The sequence below is a fragment of the Euprymna scolopes genome, chromosome 29 (assembly GCF_053919585.1).
Source record: "Euprymna scolopes isolate OS-2025 chromosome 29, ASM5391958v1, whole genome shotgun sequence".
In the NCBI taxonomy this organism is placed as follows: Eukaryota; Metazoa; Mollusca; class Cephalopoda; order Sepiida; family Sepiolidae; genus Euprymna; species Euprymna scolopes.
Genome location: NC_136510.1, coordinates 59,241,901 through 59,266,680, shown reverse-complemented (window position 1 = coordinate 59,266,680; position 24,780 = coordinate 59,241,901). Strand labels below are relative to the sequence as shown.

Sequence of the window (24,780 nt, the reverse complement as noted above, 5' to 3'; positions counted from 1 at the left end):
TCTGAATGATGCTTGTTAGGAACCACTAATCCTAAGTTCAGTGCATCAACTCTTATTTCACCGCATGAAACAAGATAAATTGTCAATCAGGTAAAAAGTTCAAATAAAATCAAATATGTTTTTATTGAACTAAAACGTGTCTTCATGGTTTTCGTCTTTTTCCCATGTTTGTTTATTTTGTTAAAGAAATTGATTTCAAGTTTTTCATGCCAAGGAAAAAAGTGACCATTAATAAGAAGAGATTAATTGTAATAAACTTTTCTTTTGTTTGCCTTATAATCTATATTGTGTTCATTGTTAAAGATCTTTAAAATATTAATTACAGAGATTATTTTATATTTACTTAAAATATTAATTACGTAGATTATTTTATATTTACTTAACATATTAATTACGTAGATTATTTAATATTCACTTAAAATATTAATTACGTAGATTATTTTATATTTACTTAAAATATTACACAGATTATTTTATATTTACTCAAAATATTAATTACGTAGATTATTTTATATTTACTTAAAATATTAATTACACAGATTATTTTATATTTACTTAAAATATTAATTACGCCGATTATTTTATATTTACTTAAAATATTAATTACACAGATTATTTTATTTTTACTCAAAATATTAATTACGTAGATTATTTTATATTAACTTAAAATATTAATTACACAGATTATTTTATATTTACTTAAAATATTAATTACACAGATTATTTTATATTTACTTAAAATATTAATTACACAGATTATTTTATATTTACTTAAAATATTAATTACGTAGATTTTTTTATATTTACATAAATATTACTTACGTAGATTATTTAATATGTACTTAAAATATTAATTACACAGATAATTTTATATTTATTCAAAATATTAATTACGTAGATTATTTTATATTTAGTTAAAATATTAATTACACCGATAATTATATATTTACTTAACATATTAATTACGTAAAATCTTTTATATTTACTACAAATATTAATTACGTAGATTATTTTATATTTATTAAAATATTAATTACACAGATTATTTTATATTTACTTAAAATATTACTTACGTAGATTATTTTATATTTATTAAAATATTAATTACATAGATTATTTTATATTTACTTAAAATATTAATTACACAGATTATTTTATATTTACTTAAAATATTAATAACGTAAATTATTTTATATTTACTTTAAAAATTAATTAAACAAACCCTTTTATATTTATTCAAAATATTAATTACGTAGATCATTTTATATTTACTTAAAATATTAATTACACGAGTTATTTTATATTTACTTAAAATATTAATTACGTAGATTATTTTATATTTACTTAAAATATTAATTACACAGATTATTCTATATTTACCGAAAATATTAATTACGTACATTATTTTATATTTACTTAAAACATTAATTATGTAGATTATTTTATATTTACTTAAAGTATTAACTACGTAGATTATTGTATATTTACTTAAAATATTATTTACGTAGATTATTTTATATTTACTTAAAATATTAATTATGTAAATTATTTTATATTTACTTAAAATATTTATTACGTAGATCATTTTATATTTACTTAAACTATTAATTACACTGATTATTTTATATTTACTTAAAATATTAACTACATAGATTATTTTATATTTACATAAACATTAATTACGTAGGTTATTTTAAAAAATTACTATTATTATAGATTATTTTAAAGATATTAATTACGTAGATTTTTTTACATTTACTTAAAATATTAATTACGTAGATTATTTTATATTTACTTTAAATATTTATTACGTAGATTATTTTATATTTACTAAAAATATTAATTACACAGATGATTTTATATTTACTTAAAATATTAATTACATAGATTATTTTATATTTACTTAAAATATTAATTACGGAGATTATTTTATATTTCCTTAAAATATTAATTACGTACATTATTTTATATTTACTTAAAATATTAATTACGTAGATTATTTTATGTTTACTAAAAATATTAATTACGTAGATTATTTTATATTGACTTAAAATATTAATGAAACAGATTATTTTATATGTACTTAAAATATTCATTACATAGATTATTTTATATTTACTTACAATATTAATTACGTAGATTATTTTATATTTACTTAAAATATTAATTACGTAGATTATTTTATATGTAATTAAAATATTAATTACGTAGATTATTTTATATTTACTTAAAATATAAATTACGTAGATTATTTTATATTTACTTAAAATATTAATTACGTAGATCATTTTATATTTACTTAAAATATTAATTACACAGATTATTTTATATTTACGTAAAATAATAATAACGTAGATTATTTTATATTTACTTAAAATATTAATTTCGTAGATTATTTTATATTTACTTACAATATTAATTACACAGATTATTTTATATTTACTCAAAATATTAATTACGTAGATTATTTTATATTTATTAAAATATTAATTACACAGATTATTTTATATTTACTTAAAATATTAATTACGTAGATTATTATATATTTATTTAAATATTAATTACGTAGATTATTTTAGATTTACTTAAAATATTAATTACGTAAATTATTTTATATATATTGAAAATAGAAATTACGTAGATTATTTCATATTTACTTAAAATATTAATTACACTGATTATTTTATATTTACTTAAAATATTAATTACACAGATTATTTTATATTTACTTAAAATATTAATTACACAGATGATTTTATATTTACTGAAAATATTAATTACGTAGATTATTTTATATTTGCTTAAAATATTTATTACGTAGATTATTTTATATTTACTTAAAATATTAATTACACAGATTATTTTATATTTACTTAAAATATTTATTACATAGATTATTTTATACTTACTTAAAATATTTATTAAACAAATTATTTTATATTTACTTAAAATATAAATTACGTAGATTATTTTATATTTACTTAACATATTAATTGCACTGATTATTTTATATTTACTTAAAATATGCATTACGTGGATTATTTTTTATTTACTTAAAATATTAATTACGTAGATTATTTTATATTTACTAAAACTATTAATTAAGTAGATTATTTTATATTTACTTAAAATATTAATTACACAGAGTATTTTATATTTACTTTAAATATTAATTACGTAGATTATCTTATATTTACTTAAAATATTAATTACACCGATTATTTTATATTTAATTAAAATATAAATTACATAGATTATTTTATATTTACTTAAAATATCAATTACGTAGATTATTTTATATTTACTTAAAATATTAATTACGTAGATTATTTTATATTTACTTAAAATATTAATTACGTAGATTATTTTATATTTACTTAAAATATTAATTACGTAGATTTTTTTATATTGACTTAAAATATTAATTACTCAGATTATATTATATTTACTTAAAATATTAATTACACAGATTATTTTATATTTATTCAAAATATTAATTACGTAGATTAGTTTATATTTACTTAAAATATTAATTACGTAGATTATTTTATATTTACTTAAAATATTTATTACGTGGATGATTCTATATTTACTTTAAATATTCATTACGTAGATTATTTTATATTTACTTAAAATATTAATTACACAGATTATTTTATATTTACTTAAAATATTTATTACGTAGATTATTTTATATTAAATAAAAGTATTAATTACGTAGATTATTTTATATTTACTTAAAATATTAATTACGTAGATTATTTTATATTTACTGAAAATATTAATTACGTAGATTATTTTATATTTACTTAAAATATTAATTACACAGATTATTTTATATTTAGGTAAAAAAATAATTACGTAGATTATTTTATATTTACTTAAAAAATTAATTTCGTAGATTATTTTATATTTATTTTAAATATTAATTACACAGATTATTTTATATTTACTTAAAATATTAATTACGTAGATTATTATATATTTATTTAAATATTAATTACGTAGATTTTTTTATATTTACTTAAAATATTAATTACGTAGATTATTTTATATTTACTTTAAATACAAATTACGTAGATTATTTTATATTTACTTAAAATATTAATTACACAGATTATTTTATATTTACTTTAAATATTCATTACACACATTATTTTATATTTACTTACAATATCAATTACGGAGATTATTTTATATTTACTTAAAATATTAATTACACAGATTATTTTATATTTACTTAAAATATTCACTACATAGATTATTTTATATTTACTTAAAATATTAATTACGTAGATTATTTTATATTTACTTAAAATATACATGACGCAGATTATTTTATATTTACTAAAAATATAAATTACGTAGATGATTTTATATTTACTTAAAATATTAATTACAGAGATTATTTTATATTTATTCAAAATATTAATTACGTAAATTATTTTATATTTACTTAAAATATTTATTACGTAGATGATTTTATATGTACTTAAAATATTCATTACATAGATTATTTTATATTTACTTTAAATATTAATTACGTAGATTATTTTATATTTACTTAAAAAATTAACTACATAGATTATTTTATATTTACATAAACATTAATTACGTAGGTTATTTTAAAAATTTACTATTATTATAGATAATTTTAAAAATATTAATTACGGAGATTATTTTATATTTACTTTAAATATTAATTACGTAGATGATTTTATATTTACTTTAAATATTTATTACGTAGATTATTTTATATTTACTTACAATATAAATTACACAGATGATTTATATATACTTAAAATATTAATTACATAGATTATTTTATATTTACTTAAAATATTAATTTCGTAGATTATTTTATATTTACTTATAATATTAAATACGTAGATTATTTTATATTTACTTAAAATATTAATTACGTAGATCATTCTATATTTACTTTAAATATTAATTACGTAGATTATTTTATATTTATTTAAAATATTAATTACGTAGATTATTTTATATTTACTTAAAATATTAATTACGTAAATTATTTTAGTTGTATTGAAAATAAAAATTACGTAGATTATTTTATATTTACTTAAAATATTAATTACACTGATTATTTTATATTTACTTAAAATATTAATTACACAGATTATTTTATATTTACGTAAAATCATAATTACACTGATTATTTTATATTTACTTAAAATATTAATTACACAGATTATTTTATATTTACTTCAAATATTAATTACACAGATTATTTTATATTTACTTTAAACATTAATTACGTAGATTATTTTATATTTGCTTAAAATATTTATTACGTAGATTATTTTATATTTACTTAAAATATCATTGTCGTAGATTATTTTATATTTACTTAAAATAATAATTAAACAGATTTTTTTATATTTACTTAAAATATTTATTACATAGATTATTTTATATTTACTTAAAATATTTATTAAACAGATTATTTTATATTTACTTAAAATATAAATTACGTACATTATTTTATATTTACTTAAAATATTAATTACACTGATTATTTTATATTTTCATTTAAATATGAATTACGTGGATTATTTTATAAGTACTTAAAATATTAATTACGTAGATTATTTTATATTTACTTAAAATATTAATTACGTAGATAATTTTATATTTAATTAAAATATTAATTACGTAGATTATTTTATATTTACTTAAAATATTGATTACGTAGATTATTTCATATTTACTTAAAATATTAATTACGTAGATCATTTTATATTTACTTAAAATATTAATTACACAGATTGTTTTATATTTACGTACAATAATAATTACGTAGATTATTTTATATTTACTTAAAATATTAATTTGGTAGATTATTTTATATTTACTTAAAATATTAATTACACAGATTATTTTATTTTTACTCAAAATATTACTTACGTAGATTATTTTATATTTATTAAAATATTAATTACACAGATTATTTTATATTTACTTAAAATATTAATTACGTAGATTATTATATATTTATATAAATATTAATTACGTAGATTATTTTATATTTACTTAAAATATCAATTACGTAAGTTATTTTATATTTATTGAAAATATAAATTACGTAGATGAGTTAATGAATATTTTAAAAATAATCTATAATAATAGTAAATTTTTAAAATAACCTACGTAATTAATGTTTATGTAAATATTAAATAATCAATGTAGTCAATATTTTAAGTAAATATAAAATAATCTACGTAAGTAATATTTTAAGTAAATATAAAATAATCTGTGTAATTAATATTTTAAGTAAATATAAAATAATCTACGTAATTTATATTTTTAGTACATATAAAATAATCTGTGTAATGTATATTTTAAGTAAATATGAAATAATCTACGTAATTAATATTTTAAGTAAATATAAAATAATCTATGTAGTTTATATTTTAAGTAAATATAAAATAATCTGTGTAATTAATATTTTAAGTAAATATAAAATAATCTCAGTTATTAATATTGTAAGTAAATATAAAATAATCTGTGTAATAAATATTTAAAGTAAATATAAAATAATCTGTGTAATTAATATTTTAAGTAAATATAAAATAATCTACGTAATTAATATTTTAAGTAAATATAAAAAAATCCACGTAGTTCATATTTTAAGTAAATATAAAATAATCAGTGTAATTAATATTTTAAGTAAATATAAAATAATGTACGTAATTTATAATTTAAGTAAATATAAAATAATCTGTTTAATAAATATTTTAAGTAAATATAAAAAAATCTATGTAATAGATATTTTAAGTAAATATAACATAATCTGTGTAATTAATATTTTAAGTAAATATAAAATAATCTACGACAATGATATTTTAAGTAAATATAAAATAATCTACGTAATAAATATTTTAAGCAAATATAAAATAATCTACGTAATAAATATTTAAGCAAATATACAATAATGTACGTAATTAATATTTTAAGTAAATATAAAATAATCTGTGTAATTAATATTTTAAGTAAATATTAAATATTCAGTGTAATTAATAGTTTAAGTAAATATAAAATCACCTACGTAATTTATATTTTCAATAAATATAAAATAATTTACGTAATTGATATTTTAAGTAAATATAAAATAATCTACGTAATTAATATTTACATAAATATATTATAATCTACGTAATTAATATTTGAAGTAAATATAAAATAATCTGTGTAATTAATATTTTAAGTAAATATAAAATAATCTACGAAATTTATATTTTAAGTAAATATAAAATAATCTGCGTAATTATTATTTTACGTAAATATAAAACAATCTGTGTAATTAATATTGTAAGTAAATATAAAATAATCAGTGTAATTAATATTTTAAGTAAATATAAAATAATGTACGTAATTTATATTTTAAGTAAATATAAAATAATCTGTTTAATTAATATGTTAAGTAAATATAAAATAATCTATGTAATAAATATTTTAAGTAAATATAAAAAAATCTGTGTAATTATTATTTTAAGTAAATATAAAATAATCTACGAAAATGTATTTTAAGTAAATATAAAATAATCTACGTAATAAGTATTTTAAGCAAATATAAAATAATCTACGTAATTAATATTTTAAGTAAATATAAAATAATCTGTGTAATTAATATTTGAAGTAAATATAAAATAATCTGTGTAATTAATATTTTAAGTAAATATAAAATAATCAGTGTAATTAATATTTTAAGTAAATATAAAATAATCTACGTAATTTATATTTTCAATAAATACAAAATAATTTACGTAATTAATATTTTAAGTAAATATAAAATAATCTACGTAATTAATATTTAAATAAATATAAAAAAATCTACGTAATTAATATTTTAAGTAAATATAAAATAATCTTTGTAATTAATATTTAAATAAATATAAAATAATCTACGTAATTAATATTTTGAGTAAATATAAAAAAATCTGTGTAATTAATATTTTAAGTAAATATAAATAAATCTACGAAATTAATATTTTAAGTAAATATAAAATAATCTACGTAATGAATAATTTAAGTAAATATAAAATAATCTATGTAATTTATATTTTAATTAAATATAAAATAATTGGTGTAATTAAAATTTTCAGTAAATATGAAATAATCTACGTAATTAATATTTTAAGTAAATATAAAATACTCTGTGTAATTAATAGTTTAAGTAAATATAAAATAATCTACGTAATTAATATTTCAAGAAAATATAAAATAATCCACGTAATTCATATTTTAAGTAAATATAAAATAATCAGTGTAATTAATATTTTATATAAATATAAAATAATCTACGTAATTTATTTTGTAAGTACATATAAAATAATCTGTGTAATAAATATTTTAAGTAAATATAAAATAATCTGTGTAATTAGTATTTTTAATAAATATAAAATAATCTACGAAAATTATATTTTTAGTAAATATAAAATAATCTCTGTAATAAATATTTTAAGTAAATATAAAATAATCTGTGTAATTAGTATTTTAAGTAAATATAAAATAATCTACGAAAATTATATTTTTAGTAAATATAAAATAATCTACGTAATAAATATTTTAAGCAAATATAAAATAATCTACGTAATTAATATTTTAAGTAAATATAAAATAATCTGTGTAATTAATATTTTAAGTAAATATAAAATAATCAGTGTAATTAATATTTAAAGTAAATATAAAATAATCTATGTAATGAATATTTTAAGTAATTATAAAATAATCTACGTAATAAATATTTTAAGTAAATATAAAATAATCTACGTAATTCATATTTTAAGTAAATATAAAAAAAACTACGAAATTAATATGTTAAGTAAATATAAAATAATCTACATAATTATTATTTTACGTAAATATAAAATAATCTGTGTAATTTATATTTTAAGTAAATATAAAATGATCTACGTAATTAATATTTTAAGTAAATATAAAATAATCTACGTAATTAATATTGTAATTAAATATAAAATAATCTACGTAATTAATATTTAAAGTAAATATAAAATAATCTATGTAATTAATATTTTAAGTAAATATATAATCATCTGTGTAATTAATATTTTAAGTAAATATAAAATAACTACGTAAACAATATTTAAAGTAAATATAAAATAATCTACGTAATTAATATTTTAAGTAAATATCAAATAATCTACGTAATGAATATTTTTAAAATAATCTATAATAATAGTAAATGTTAAAAATAACCTACGTAATTAATGTTTATGTAAATATTAAATAATCAATGTAGTCAATATTTTAAGTAAATATAAAATAATCTACGTAAGTAATATTTTAAGTAAATATAAAATAATCTGTGTAATTAATATTTTAAGTACATATAAAATAATCTCCGTAATTAATATTGTAAGTAAATATAAAGTAATCTGTGTAATTAATATTTTAAGTAAATATAAAATAATCTACGTAATTAATAGTTTAAGTAAATATAAAATAATCCACGTAGTTCACATTTTAAGTAAATATAAAATAATCAGTGTAATTAATATTTTAAGTAGATATAAAAAAATGTACGTAATTTATATTTTAAGTAAATATAAAATAATCTGTTTAATAAATATTTTAAGTAAAAATAAAATAATCTATGTAATAAATATTTTAAGTAAATATAAAATAATCTGTGTGATTAATATTTTAAGTAAATATAAAATAATCTACGAAAATGATATTTTAAGTAAATATAAAAAAATCTACGTAATAAATATTTTAAGCAAATATAAAATAATCTCCGTAATTAATATTTTATATAAATATAAAATACTCTGTGTAATTAATATTTGAAGTAAATATAAAATAATCTGTGTAATTAATATTTTAAGTAAATATAAAATAATCAGTGTAATTAATATTTTAAGTAAATATAAAATAATCTACGTAATTTATATTTTCAATAAATATAAAATAATTTTCGTAATTGATATTTTAAGTAAATATAAAATAATCTACGTAATGAATATTTTAAGTAAATATAAAATAATCTATGTAATTTATATTTTAATTAAATATAAAATAATTGGTGTAATTAATATTTTAAGTAAATATGAAATAATCTACGTAATTAATATTTTAAGTAAATATAAAATACTCTGTGTAATTAATAGTGTAAGTAAATATAAAATAATCAGTGTAATTAATATTTAAAGTAAATATAAAATAATCTATGTAATGAATATTTTAAGTAATTATAAAATAATCTACGTAATAAATATTTTAAGTAAATATAAAATAATCTACGTAATTCATATTTTAAGTAAATATAAAATAATCTACGAAATTAATATTTTAAGTAAATATAAAATAATCTACGTAATTATTATTTTACGTAAATATAAAATAATCTGTGTAATTAATTACGTAGATTATTTTATATTTATTAAAATATTAATTACACAGATTACTTTATATTTACTTAAAATATTTATTACATAGATTATTTTATATTTACTTAAAATATAAATTACGTAGATTATTTTATATTTACTTTAAATATTAATTACGCTGATTATTTTATATTTACTTAAAATATGAATTACGTGGATTATTTTATATTTACTTAAAATATTAATTACGTAGATTATTTTATATTTACTTAAAATATTCATTACATAGACTATTTTATATTTACTTCAAATATTAATTACACAGAGTATTTTATATTTACTTAAAATATTAATTACGTAGATTATTTTATATTTACTTAAAATATCAATTACACCGATTATTTTATATTTAATTAAAATATAAATTACATAGATTATTTTATATTTACTTAAAATATTCATTACGTAGATTATTTTATATTTACGTAAATATTTATTACATTGATTATTTTATATTTACTTAAAATATTAATTACATAGATTATTTTATATTTACTTAAAATAATAATTACGTAGATTATTTTATATTTACTTAAAATAGTAATTACGTAGATCATTTCATATTTACTTAAAATATTAATTACACAGATTTATTTATATTTAGGTAAAATATTAATTACGTAGATTATTTTATATTTACTTAAAATATTAATTACACAGATTGTTTTATATTTACTTAAAATATTAATTACGTAGATTATTTTATATTTACATCCAATATTAATTACGTAGATTTTTTTATATTTACTTAAAATATTCATTACGTAGATTATTTTATATTTACTTAAAATATTAATTACGTAGATTGTTTTATATTTACTTAAAATATTAATTTCGTAGATTATTTTATATTTACTTAAAATATTAATTACGTAGATTATTTTATATTTATTAAAATATTAATTACACAGATTATTTTATATTTACTTAAAATAATTATTACGTAGATTATTTTATATTTATTGAAAATATAAATTACGTAGATTATTTTATATTTACTTAAAATATCATTTTCGTAGATTATTTTATATTTACTTACAATATTAATTACACGGATTATTTTATATTTACTTAAAATATTTATTACATAGACTATTTTATATTTACTTAAAATATTTATTAAACAGATTATTTTATATTTATTTAAAATATTAATTACACAGATTATTTTTTATTTACTTGAAATATTAATTACACAGATTATTTTATATTTACTCAAAATATTAATTACGTAGATTATTTTATATTTATTAAAATATTAATTACATAGATTATTTCATATTTACGTACAATATTAATTACGTAGATTATTATATATTTATTTAAATATTAATTACGTAGAATATTTTATATTTACTTAAAATATTAATTACGTAGATTATTTTATATTTACGTAAAATATTTATTACATTGATTGTTTTATATTTACTTAAAATATTAATTACATAGATTATTTTATATTTACTTAAAATAATAATTACGTAGATTATTTTATATTTACTTAAAATAGTAATTACGTAGATCATTTCATATTTACGTAAAATATTAATTACACAGATTTATTTATATTTAGGTAAAATATTAATTACGTAGATTATTTTATATTTACTTAAAATATTAATTACACAGATTATTTTATATTTACTTAAAATATTAATTACGTAGATTATTTTATATTTACATCCAATATTAATTACGTAGATTATTTTATATTTACTTAAAATATTCATTACGTAGATTATTTTATATTTACTTAAAATATTAATTACGTAGATTGTTTTATATTTACTTAAAATATTAATTTCGTAGATTATTTTATATTTACTTAAAATATTAATTACACAGATTATTTTATATTTACTCAAAATATTAATTACGTAGATTATTTTATATTTATTAAAATATTAATTACACAGATTATTTTATATTTACTTAAAATAATTATTACGTAGATTATTTTATATTTATTGAAAATATAAATTACGTAGATTATTTTATATTTACTTAAAATATTAATTACACTGATTATTTTATATTAACTTAAAATATTAATTACACAGATTATTTTATATTTACTTAAAATATTAATTACACAGATATTTTATATTTACTTAAAATATTAATTACGTAGATTATTTTATATTTGCTTAAAATATTTATTATGTAGATTATTTTATATTTACTTAAAATATCATTTTCGTAGATTATTTTATATTTACTTACAATATTAATTACACAGATTATTTTATATTTACTTAAAATATTTATTACATAGACTCTTTTATATTTACTTAAAATATTTATTAAACAGATTATTTTATATTTACTTAAAATATTAATTACGTAGATTATTTTATATTTACTTAAAATATAAATTACGTACATTATTTTATATTTACTTAAAATATTAATTACACAGATTATTTTATATTTACTTGAAATATTAATTCCGGAGATTATTTTATATTTACTTAAAATATTAATTACACAGATTATTTTATATTTACTTAAAATATTAATTACACAGATTATTTTATATTTACTTAAAATATTAATTACACAGAGGATGTTATATTTACTTAAAATATTAATTACATAGATTATTTTATATTTACTTAAAATATTAATTACGTAGATTATTTTATATTTACGTAAAATATTTATTACATTGATTATTTTATATTTACTTAAAATATAAATTACATAGATTATTTTATATTTACTTTAAATATTAATTACACAGAGTATTTTATATTTACTTAAAATATTAATTACGTAGATTATTTTATATTTACATGAAATGTTAATTACACAGATTATTTTATATTTACTTAAAATATTTATTACATTGATTATTTTATATTTACTTAAAATATAAATTACGTAGATTATTTTATATTTACTTCAAATATTAATTACGTAGATCATTTCATATTTACTTAAAATATTAATTACACAGATTTATTTATATTTAGGTAAAATATTAATTACGTAGATTATTTTATATTTACTTAAAATATTAATTACACATATTATTTTATATTTACTTAAAATATTAATTACGTAGATTATTTTATATTTACTTACAATATTAATTACGTAGATTATTTTATATTTCCTTAAAATATTAATTACACAGATTATTTTATATTTACTTTTAATATTAATTACACAGATTATTTTATATTTACTCAAAATATTAATTACGAAGATTGGTATATATTAATTAAAATATTAATTACATAGATTATTTTATATTTACGTAAAATATTAATTACGTAGATTATTATATATTTATTTAAATATTAATTACGTAGATTATTTTATATTTACTTAAAATATTAATCACGTATATTATTTTATAGTTACTTAAAATACAAATTACGTAGATTATTTTATATTTACTTAAAATATTCATTACGTAGATTATTTTATATTTACATAAAATATTAACTACATAGATTATTTTATATTTACTTAAAATATTAATTTCGTAGATTATTTTATATTTACTTAAAATATTAATTACACAGATTATTTTATATTTACTTAAAATATTAACTACATAGATTATTTTATATTTACTTAAAATATTAATTACGTAGATTATTTTATATTTACTTAAAATATACATTACACAGATTATTTTATATTTACTAAAAATATAAATTACGTAGATTATTTTATATTTACTTAAAATATTAATTACACAGATTATGTTATATTTACTTAAAATATTACTTACGTAGATTATTTTATATTTACTTAAAATATGTATTACGTAGATGATTTTATATTTACTTAAAATATTCATTACATAGATTATTTTATATTTACTTTCAATATTAATTACGTAGATTATTTTATATTTACTTATAATATTAATTACGTAGATTATTTTATATTTACTTAAAATATTAATTACGTACATTATTTTATATTTATTGAAAATATAAATTACGTAGATTGTTTTATATTTACTTAAAATATTAATTACACTGATTATTTTATATTTACTTAAAATATTAATTACACAGAGTATTTTATATTTACTTAAAATATTAATTACACAGATTATTTTATATTTACTTAAAATATTAATTACGTAGATTATTTTATATTTGCTTAAAATATTTATTACGTAGATTATTTTATATTTACTTAAAATATAATTTTCGTAGATTATTTTATATTTACTTAAAATATTAATTACACAGATTATTTTATATTTACCTAAAATATTTATTACATAGATTATTTTATATTTACTTAAAATATTTATTACACAGATTATTTTATATTTACTTAAAATATAAATTACGTAGATTATTTTATATTTACTTAAAATATTAATTACATTGATTATTTTATATTTACTTAAAATATAAATTACGTGGATTATTTTATATTTACTTAAAATATAAATTACGTAGATTATTCTATATTTACTTAAAATATTAATTACGTAGATTATTTTATATGTACTTAAAATATTAATTACACAGAGTATTTTATATTTACTTAAAATATTAATTACGTAGATTATTTTATATTTACTTAAAATATTAATTACACCGATTATTTTATATTTAATTAAAATATAAATTTCATAGATTATTTTGTATTTACTTAAAATATTCATTACGTAGATTATTTTATATTTACTTAAAATATTAATTACGTAGATTATTTTATATTTACTTAAAATATTAATTACGTAAATTATTTTTTATTTACTTAAAATATTAATTATGTAGATTTTTTTAAAAATATTTATTACGTAGATGATTTTATATTTACTTAAAATATTCATTACGTAGATTATTTTATATTTACTTAAAATATTATTTACACAGAGTATTTTATATTTACTTAAAATATTAATTATACAGATTATATTATATTTACTTAAAATATTAATTACATAGATTATTTTATATTTACTTAAAATATTAATTACCCAGTGTATTTTATATTTACTTAAAATATTAATTAAGTAGATTATTTTATATTTACTTAAAATATTAACACCACAGATTATTTTATATTTACTTAAAATATAAATTACATAGATTAGTGTATATTTACTTAAAATATTAATTACGTAGATTATTTTATATTTACTTAAAATATTAATTACGTAGATTATTTCATATTTATTTAAATAATAGTTACACAGATTATTTTATATTTACCCAAAATATTAATTACGTAGATTATTTTATATTTACTTAAAATATTAATTAAACAGATTATTTTATATTTACTTGAAATATTTATTACACAGAATATGTTATATTTACCTAAAATATTAATTATGTAGATTATTTTATATTTACTTAAAATATTAATTACGTAGATTATTTTATATTCACTTAAAATATTAATTACGTAGATTATTTTATATTTACTTAAAATATACTTAACACAGATTATTTTACATTTACTTAAAATATTAATTACATAGATAATTTTATATGTACTTAAAATATTAATTACACAGATTATTTTATATTTACTTAAAATATTAATTACGTAGATTATTTTATATTTACTTAAAATATTAATTCCGTAGATTATTTTATATTTTCTGAAAATATTAAATAACTAGAAGTTTCCCTCTTTTATTTATTTATTTTCTTATGTCATTTTCTTCATTATACATATATATTTTTCGTTTCAATTATTTTTTTTTATTTTTCAAAAACAAAAGTTACAAAATTTATATCGTAATAATGGAATAATCAAATGGCACCAATCTCTCGGTTTTCATAAAGTATACTTTACGAAGTCCACGCTACTTTCTTTGGCCACTTCAAAGGTGACTGACTTTGTCTTAAGTGTGAGGGGTTATCTGTACGATTCAAGTTTCCACTTCACGTCTGATTGCTGCTTCATGTTTAATTTTTTACGATATCTTTTGCTTACTAAATTGCTAAATCATAGTATAGAATAGTTAAAGGAAGCCCCCCACATACACACTCTTCCCATATTAACAAGGGCTTATCCAATAAATAACATTCTTTTAAAAAGCCATTCTTAACTTGGGCAGGGCAAGCGGAAGTGAAGTGGAAATTTGAATCGTAAAGATAACTGTGATATGATATCTGTTTTGACTTTGGCCAGAGAAGGTGCTTGTTACGATAGTCGACGGATCGATTTTTTGGTAAAGTTTTAGAAAAAGCGTGTACTCGAATTAAGTAGAAAACAAAATATTTTTCTTGTAGATTTCGGTTTTAGATTTATTCAATTTTTTTATGCTTAAAACAAGCGAAAACAACAGTACTTATGTCGAAAATAGTAAATATCCAAAAATTACGAAAATTCATCGAGTAGAACAACTATTTTAGTAAAAAAGAAAAAAAAGTGGTGAACCTGGATAAGAATTAGGGTTTGTATTACTGTACACATAGATTCGAAAAAGTTGTCAAAAAAACAAATATATAACAAATAAATATTATCAAAGGCAAGATAAGTTACTTTTCTACCAAAGCTGGATACATTTTGTTTTGTTTTTATTCAATGTAACATGTTTATTCAGCTCGAAAAACATGCAGTATTTATCGATGTATTGGAAAATTCAAAATGGCGCCCGACACTCTCTTTAACATGGTAAGTTTGGGAAAAGGTGTTATAAATAATAAGCTAGACAAAATACTATTAAAAACCCGCCGAATATATGTCAACATATGTCACGGTAACATATATTGAGCGAGTTTCCAACAGTATTTTGTATAGTTTATTATCATTAGCGGGGTACCCGGCGTTGCCCGAGTGTTTGTTTCCGGGACGGGGGGGGGGGGAGTTTTAAAAAATGTTATGGTAGGTAAGTAGGAAGGATCAAACCCGTAGTCATGAGTAAAAGTAGGAAAATAAAGTGGGGGGAAAAAAAAACATCTGCAACGTTAACAGTTCGGCCACCAAGAAAAGTCCATTCCAGTTGTTTAGGAAAAAAAAAAAAAAAAAAAAAAACGACTACGGTAGGTCGGCGCGAACGTGAAAATATAATGTGAATTGACCAGCTCGCTAACCACTACACCACAGAGCACTGCAGCTTAGTGTACCTATTTACTATGCGTCCCCACGGGACAGAGTTAGACACCAGGGTAATTTTTAAACGTGGAGAAAAGGTACAAAAATAAAAATTGTCTCAATCGTGAAGGATTTCTCCTCCACTGAAAGAGAACGAGAAATGGAAGTGCAGCATCTGAAGAACAGATACTACACTTTGATCTTGGCCAAAAGGCCAAGTTATTGCACTGCAGCTTAGTGTAGTGATTTTAAATAACTTCACATGAAAGAACTACGAAGCCAAACCGGTGTTCTCTTCTCAACTGTTCCTTGTGAACGATCCTCAAACGGTGTTAAGTGGTGGCAGGGGGAGGAGGAATTTATTAGAGAGAAACTATTTTACCACTTCCATTGACCTTAACCGATTTTGGCCGTGACTTCTCAGCAGAAAAAGTATAGAACTCTAAGATTATCGAGGAATTTTAGAAATAATAAGCCTATAACACACCTCAGATATTGTTCTGCCGTTTGTGCATATTATATTTGCATGAAATATCTTGATTTTAAATCCTATAAATGTAAAAATCAGCGGGAAAAATGAGTTCATTTTATTTATATAGAGATTACGTAGATTATTTTATATTTACTTAAAATACTAATTACGTGAATTATTTTATATTGACCTAAAATATTAATTATGTAGATTATTTTATATTTACTTAAAATATTAATTATGTAGATTATTTTATATTTACTTAAAATATTAATTACGTAGATTATTTTATATTTACTTAAAATATTAATTACGTAGATTATTTTATATTTACTTAAAATATTAATTACGTAGATCATTTTATATTTACTTAAAATATTAATTACACAGATTATTTTATATTTACGTAAAATATTAATTACGTAGATTATTTTATATTTACTTAAAATATTAATTACACAGATTATTTTATATTTACTTAAAATATTAATTACATAGATTATTTTATATTTACTTAAAATATTAATTACACAGATTATTTTATATTTACTTATAATATAAATTACGTAGATGATTTTATATTTACTAAAAATATTAATTACACAGATTATTTTATATTTACTTAAAATATAAATTACACAGATTATTTTATATTTACTTAAAATATTAATTACGTAGATTATTTTATATTTACTTATAATATTAAATAACTAGAAGTTACCCTCGTTTATTTATTTATTTATTTTCTTATGTCATTTTCTTCACTATACATATATATTTTTTGTTTCAATTATTATTTTTTATTTTTCAAAAACAAAAGTTACAAAATTTATATCGTAATAATGGAATAATCAAATGGCACCAATCTCTCGGTTTTCATAAAGTATACTTTACGAAGTCCACGCTACTTTCTTTGGCCACTTCAAAGGTGACTGACTTCGTCTTAAGTGTGAGGGGTTATCTGTACGATTCAAGTTTCCACTTCACGTCTGATTGCTGCTTCATGTTTAATTTTTTACGATATCTTTTGCTTACTAAATTGCTAAATCATAGTATAGAATAGTTAAAGGAAGCCCCCCCCCACATACACACCCTTCCCATATTAACAAGGGCTTATCCAATAAATAACATTCTTTTAAAAAGCCATTCTTAACTTGGGCAGGGCAAGCGGAAGTGAAGTGGAAATTTGAATCGTAAAGATAACTGTGATATGATATCTGTTTTGACTTTGGCCAGAGAAGGTGCTTGTTACGATAGTCGACGGATCGATTTTTTGGTAAAGTTTTAGAAAAAGTGTGTACTCGAATTAAGTAGAAAACAAAATATTTTTCTTGTAGATTTCGGTTTTAGATTTATTCAATTTTTTTATGCTTAAAACAAGCGAAAACAACAGTACTTATGTCGAAAATAGTAAATATCCAAAAATTACGAAAATTCATCGAGTAGAACAACTATTTTAGTAAAAAAGAAAAAAAAGTGGTGAACCTGGATAAGAATTAGGGTTTGTATTACTGTACACATAGATTCGAAAAAGTTGTCAAAAAAACAAATATATAACAAATAAATATTATCAAAGGCAAGATAAGTTACTTTTCTACCAAAGCTGGATACATTTTGTTTTGTTTTTATTCAATGTAACATGTTTATTCAGCTCGAAAAACATGCAGTATTTATCGATGTATTGGAAAATTCAAAATGGCGCCCGACACTCTCTTTAACATGGTAAGTTTGGGAAAAGGTGTTATAAATAATAAGCTAGACAAAATACTATTAAAAACCCGCCGAATATATGTCAACATATGTCACGGTAACATATATTGAGCGAGTTTCCAACAGTATTTTGTATAGTTTATTATCATTAGCGGGGTACCCGGCGTTGCCCGAGTGTTTGTTTCCGGGACGGGGGGGGGAGTTTTAAAAAATGTTATGGTAGGTAAGTAGGAAGGATCAAACCCGGAGTCATGAGTAAAAGTAGGAAAATAAAGTGGGGGGAAAAAAAAACATCTGCAACGTTAACAGTTCGGCCACCAAGAAAAGTCCATTCCAGTTGTTTAGGAAAAAAAACAAAAAAAAAAAACGACTACGGTAGGTCGGCGCGAACGTGAAAATATAATGTGAATTGACCAGCTCGCTAACCACTACACCACAGAGCACTGCAGCTTAGTGTACCTATTTACTATGCGTCCCCACGGGACAGAGTTAGACACCAGGGTAATTTTTAAACGTGGAGAAAAGGTACAAAAATAAAAATTGTCTCAATCGTGAAGGATTTCTCCTCCACTGAAAGAGAACGAGAAATGGAAGTGCAGCATCTGAAGAACAGATACTACACTTTGATCTTGGCCAAAAGGCCAAGTTATTGCACTGCAGCTTAGTGTAGTGATTTTAAATAACTTCACACAAAAAGAACTACGAAGCCAAACCGGTGTTCTCTTCTCAACTGTTCCTTGTGAACGATCCCCAAACGGTGTAAAGTGGTGGCAGGGGGAGGAGGAATTTATTAGAGAGAAACTATTTTACCACTTCCATTGACCTTAACCGATTTTGGCCGTGACTTCTCAGAAGAAAAAGTATAGAACTCTAAGATTATCGAGGAATTTTAGAAATAATAAGCCTATAACACACCTCAGATATTGTTCTGCCGTTTGTGCATATTATATTTGCATGAAATATCTTGATTTTAAATCCTATAAATGTAAAAATCAGCGGGAAAAATGAGTTCATTTTATTTATATAGAGATTACGTAGATTATTTTATATTTACTTAAAATACTAATTACGTAGATTATTTTATATTTACCTAAAATATTAATTACGTAGATTGTGTAGATTATTTTATGTTTACTAAAAATATTAATTACGTAGATTATTTTATATTTATTAAAATATTAATATCGTAGAATCTTTTATATTTACTACAAATATTAATTACGTAGATTATTTTATATCTACTTAAAATATTAATTACGTAGATTGTTTTATATTTACTTAAAATATTAATTTCGTAGATTATTTTATATTTACTTAAAATATTCATTACACAGATTATTTTATATTTGCTTAAAATATTAATTACGAAAATTATTTTATATTTACTTAAAAAATTAATGAAACAAACCCTTTTATATTTATTCAAAATATTAATTACGTAGATCATTTTATATTTACTTAAAATATTAATTACACAGATGATTTTATATTTACTTAAAATATTAATTACGTAGATTATTTTATATTTACTTAAAATATTAATTACACAGATTATTTTATATTTACTGAAAATATTAATTACGTACATTATTTTATATTTACTTAAAACATTAATTATGTAGATTATTTTATATTTACTTGAAGTAATTATTACGTAGATTATTGTATATTTACTTAAAATATTAATTACGTTGATTATTTTATATTTACTTAAAATATTAATTACACAGATTATTTTATATTTACTTAAAATATTAATTATTTAGATTATTTTATATTTACTTAAAATATTTATTACGTGGATTATTTTATATTTACTTAAACTACTAATTACACGGATTATTTTATATTTACTAAAAATATTAACTGCATAGATGATTTTATATTTACATAAATACTAATTACGTAGATTATGTGAAATATTTTCTATTATTATAGATTTTTTAAAAAATATTAACTACGCAGATTATTGTATATTTACTTAAAATATTAATTACGTAGATTATTTTATATTTACTTAAAATATCAATTACGTACATTATTTTATATTTACTTAAAATATTAATTACGTAGATTATTTTATATTTACTTAAAATATTAATTAAGTAGATCATTTTATATTTACTGAAAATATTAATTACACAGATTATTTTATATTTAGGTAAAATATTTATTACGTAGATTATTTTATATTTACTTAAAATATTAATTATGTAGATTATTTTATATTTAATTGAAATATTAATAACGTAGATTATTTTATATTTTCGTAAGATATTAATTACGTATTTTATTTTATATTTACTTAAAATATAAATCACGTGGATTATTTTCTATTGACTTAAAATATATATTTAGTAGATTATTTTATATTTACTTAAAATATTAATTACGTAGATTATTTTATAATTACTTAAAATATTAATTACGTAGATTGTTTTATATTTACTTAAAATATGAATTACACACATTATTTTATATTTACTTTAAATATTAATTACATTAATTATTTTATATTTACTTAAAATATTAATTACGTAGATTATTTTATATTTACTTAAAATATTAATTTCACAGATTATTTTATATTCACTTAAAATATAAATAACATAGATTATTTTATATTTCTTAAAACAATAATTACGTCGATTTTGATTATTTTATATTTACTTAAAATATTAATTACACAGATTTTTTTATATTTGCTTAAAATAATTATTACGTAAATTATTTTATATTTACTTAAAAAATTAATTAAACAAACCCTTTCATATTTATTAAAAAATTAATTACGTAGATTATTTTATAATTACTTAAAATATTAATTACAAAGATTATTTTATATTTACATAATATATTAATTACGTAGAATCTTTCATATTTACTTAAAATATTAATTACGTAGATTTTTTTTATATTTACTTAAAATATTAATCACAAAGATTTTATTATATTTACTTAAAATATTAATTACACAGAGTATTTTATATTTACTTAAAATATTGATTACGTAGATTATTTTAAATTTACTTAAAATATTAATTACGTAGATTTTTTTATATTTACTTAAAATATTAATTACACAGATGATTTTATATATACTTAACATATTAATTACACAGATTATTTTATATTTACTTAAAATATAAATTACGTAGATTATTTTATATGTACTTAAAATATTAATTACACATGATTATTTTATATTTACTTAAAATATAAATTACGTAGATTATTTTATATTTACTGAAAATATTAATTACGTAGATTATTGTATGTTTACTTAAAATATTAATTACAAAGATGATTTTATATTTACTTAAAACATTAATTACGTAGAATCTTTTATATTTACTAAAAAATAATCATTATGTAGATTATGTTATATTTACTCAAAATATTTATTACGAAGATTATGTTATATTTACTTAAAATATTAATTACACAGATTTTTTTATATTTACGTACAATATTAATTACGTTGATTATTTTATATTTACTTAAAATATTAATTACGTAGATTATTTTATATGTACTTAAAATATTAATTACACAGATTTTTGTATATTGACTTAAAATATTCATTACACAGATTATTTTATATTTACTTACAATAATTATTACGTAGATTATTTTATATTTATTAAAATACTATTTACGTAGATTATTTATTATTAACTTATAATATTAATTACGTAGATTGTTTTATATTTACTGAAAATATTTATATCGTAGATTATTTTATATTTACTAAAAATTTTAATTACACAGATTATTTTATATTTGCTTAAAATATTAATTACGTAGATTATTTAATATTTACTTAAAAAATTATTAAACTAACCCTTTTATATTTATTCAAAATATTAATTACGTACATTATTTTATATTTACTTAAAATATCATTTATGTAGATTATTATATATTTACTTAAAATATTAATCACGTAGATTATTGTATATGTATTAAATTATTAACTACGTAGATTATTTTATATTTACTTAAAATATTAATTGCACAGATTATTTCATATTTACTTAAAATATTGATTACATAGATTATTTTATTTTATATTTACTTAAAATATTAATTACACAGATTATTTTGTATTTACTTAAAATATTTATTACGTAGATTATTTTATATTTACTTAAAATATTAATTACGTAGATTATTTTATATTTACTTAAAATATTAATTACGTAGATTATTTTATATTTACTATAAATATTAATTGCGTAGATTATTTTATATTTACTTAAAATATTAATTACGTAGATTATTTTATATTTACTTAAGATATAATTTACGTAGATTATTTTATATTTACTTAAAATATTCATTACGTAGATTATTTTATATTTACTTAAAATATTAATTACATAGATTATTTTATATGTACTTAAAATATTAATTACACAGATTATTTTATATTTACTTAAAATATTAATTTCACAGATTATTTTATATTTACTTAAAATATTAATTACATAGATACTTTTTTCTTTACTTAAAATATTAATTACACAGATTATTTTATATTTACTAGAAATATTAATTACGTATACCATTTTATAATTACTTAAAATATTAATTACACAGATTGTTTTATATTTACTTCAAATATTAATTACGTAGATTATTTTATATGTACTTAAAATATTAATTACACAGATTATTTTATATTTACTTAAAATATTAATTATACAGATGTTTTTAAATTTACTTAAAATATTAATTACGTAGATTATTTTATATTTACTTAAAATTTTAATTACGTAAATTATTTTATATTTACTTAAAATATTAATTACGTTGATATTTTTATATTTACTTGAAATATTTATTACGTAAATTATTTTATACATACTTAATAATAATTATTAATTACACTTATTATTTTATATTTACTTAGAATATAAATTACGTAGATTATTTTATATTTATTTAAATAATAATTACACAGATAATTTTCTATTTATTAAAATAATTATTACGTAGAGTATTTAATATTTACTTAAAATATTAATTACGTATATTATTGTATATTTACTTAAAATATTAATTACGTAGATTTATCTATATTTACTTACAATATTAATTACGTAGATTATTTTATATTTACTTAAA

General features: G+C 16.3%; 1 protein-coding gene and 2 pseudogenes across 1 annotated transcript in view; 1 reads left to right on the top strand and 2 right to left on the bottom strand.

Annotated features, from left to right (window-relative positions):
* LOC145252659 (uncharacterized) overlaps positions 1-24,780 on the top strand; it is a 165,217-nt gene that overhangs the window by 77,831 nt on the left and 62,606 nt on the right. The window lies entirely within an intron of this gene.
* On the bottom strand, positions 17,562-17,691 carry LOC145253066 (U2 spliceosomal RNA; annotated as a pseudogene).
* LOC145253065 (U2 spliceosomal RNA) lies at positions 20,171-20,300 on the bottom strand (annotated as a pseudogene).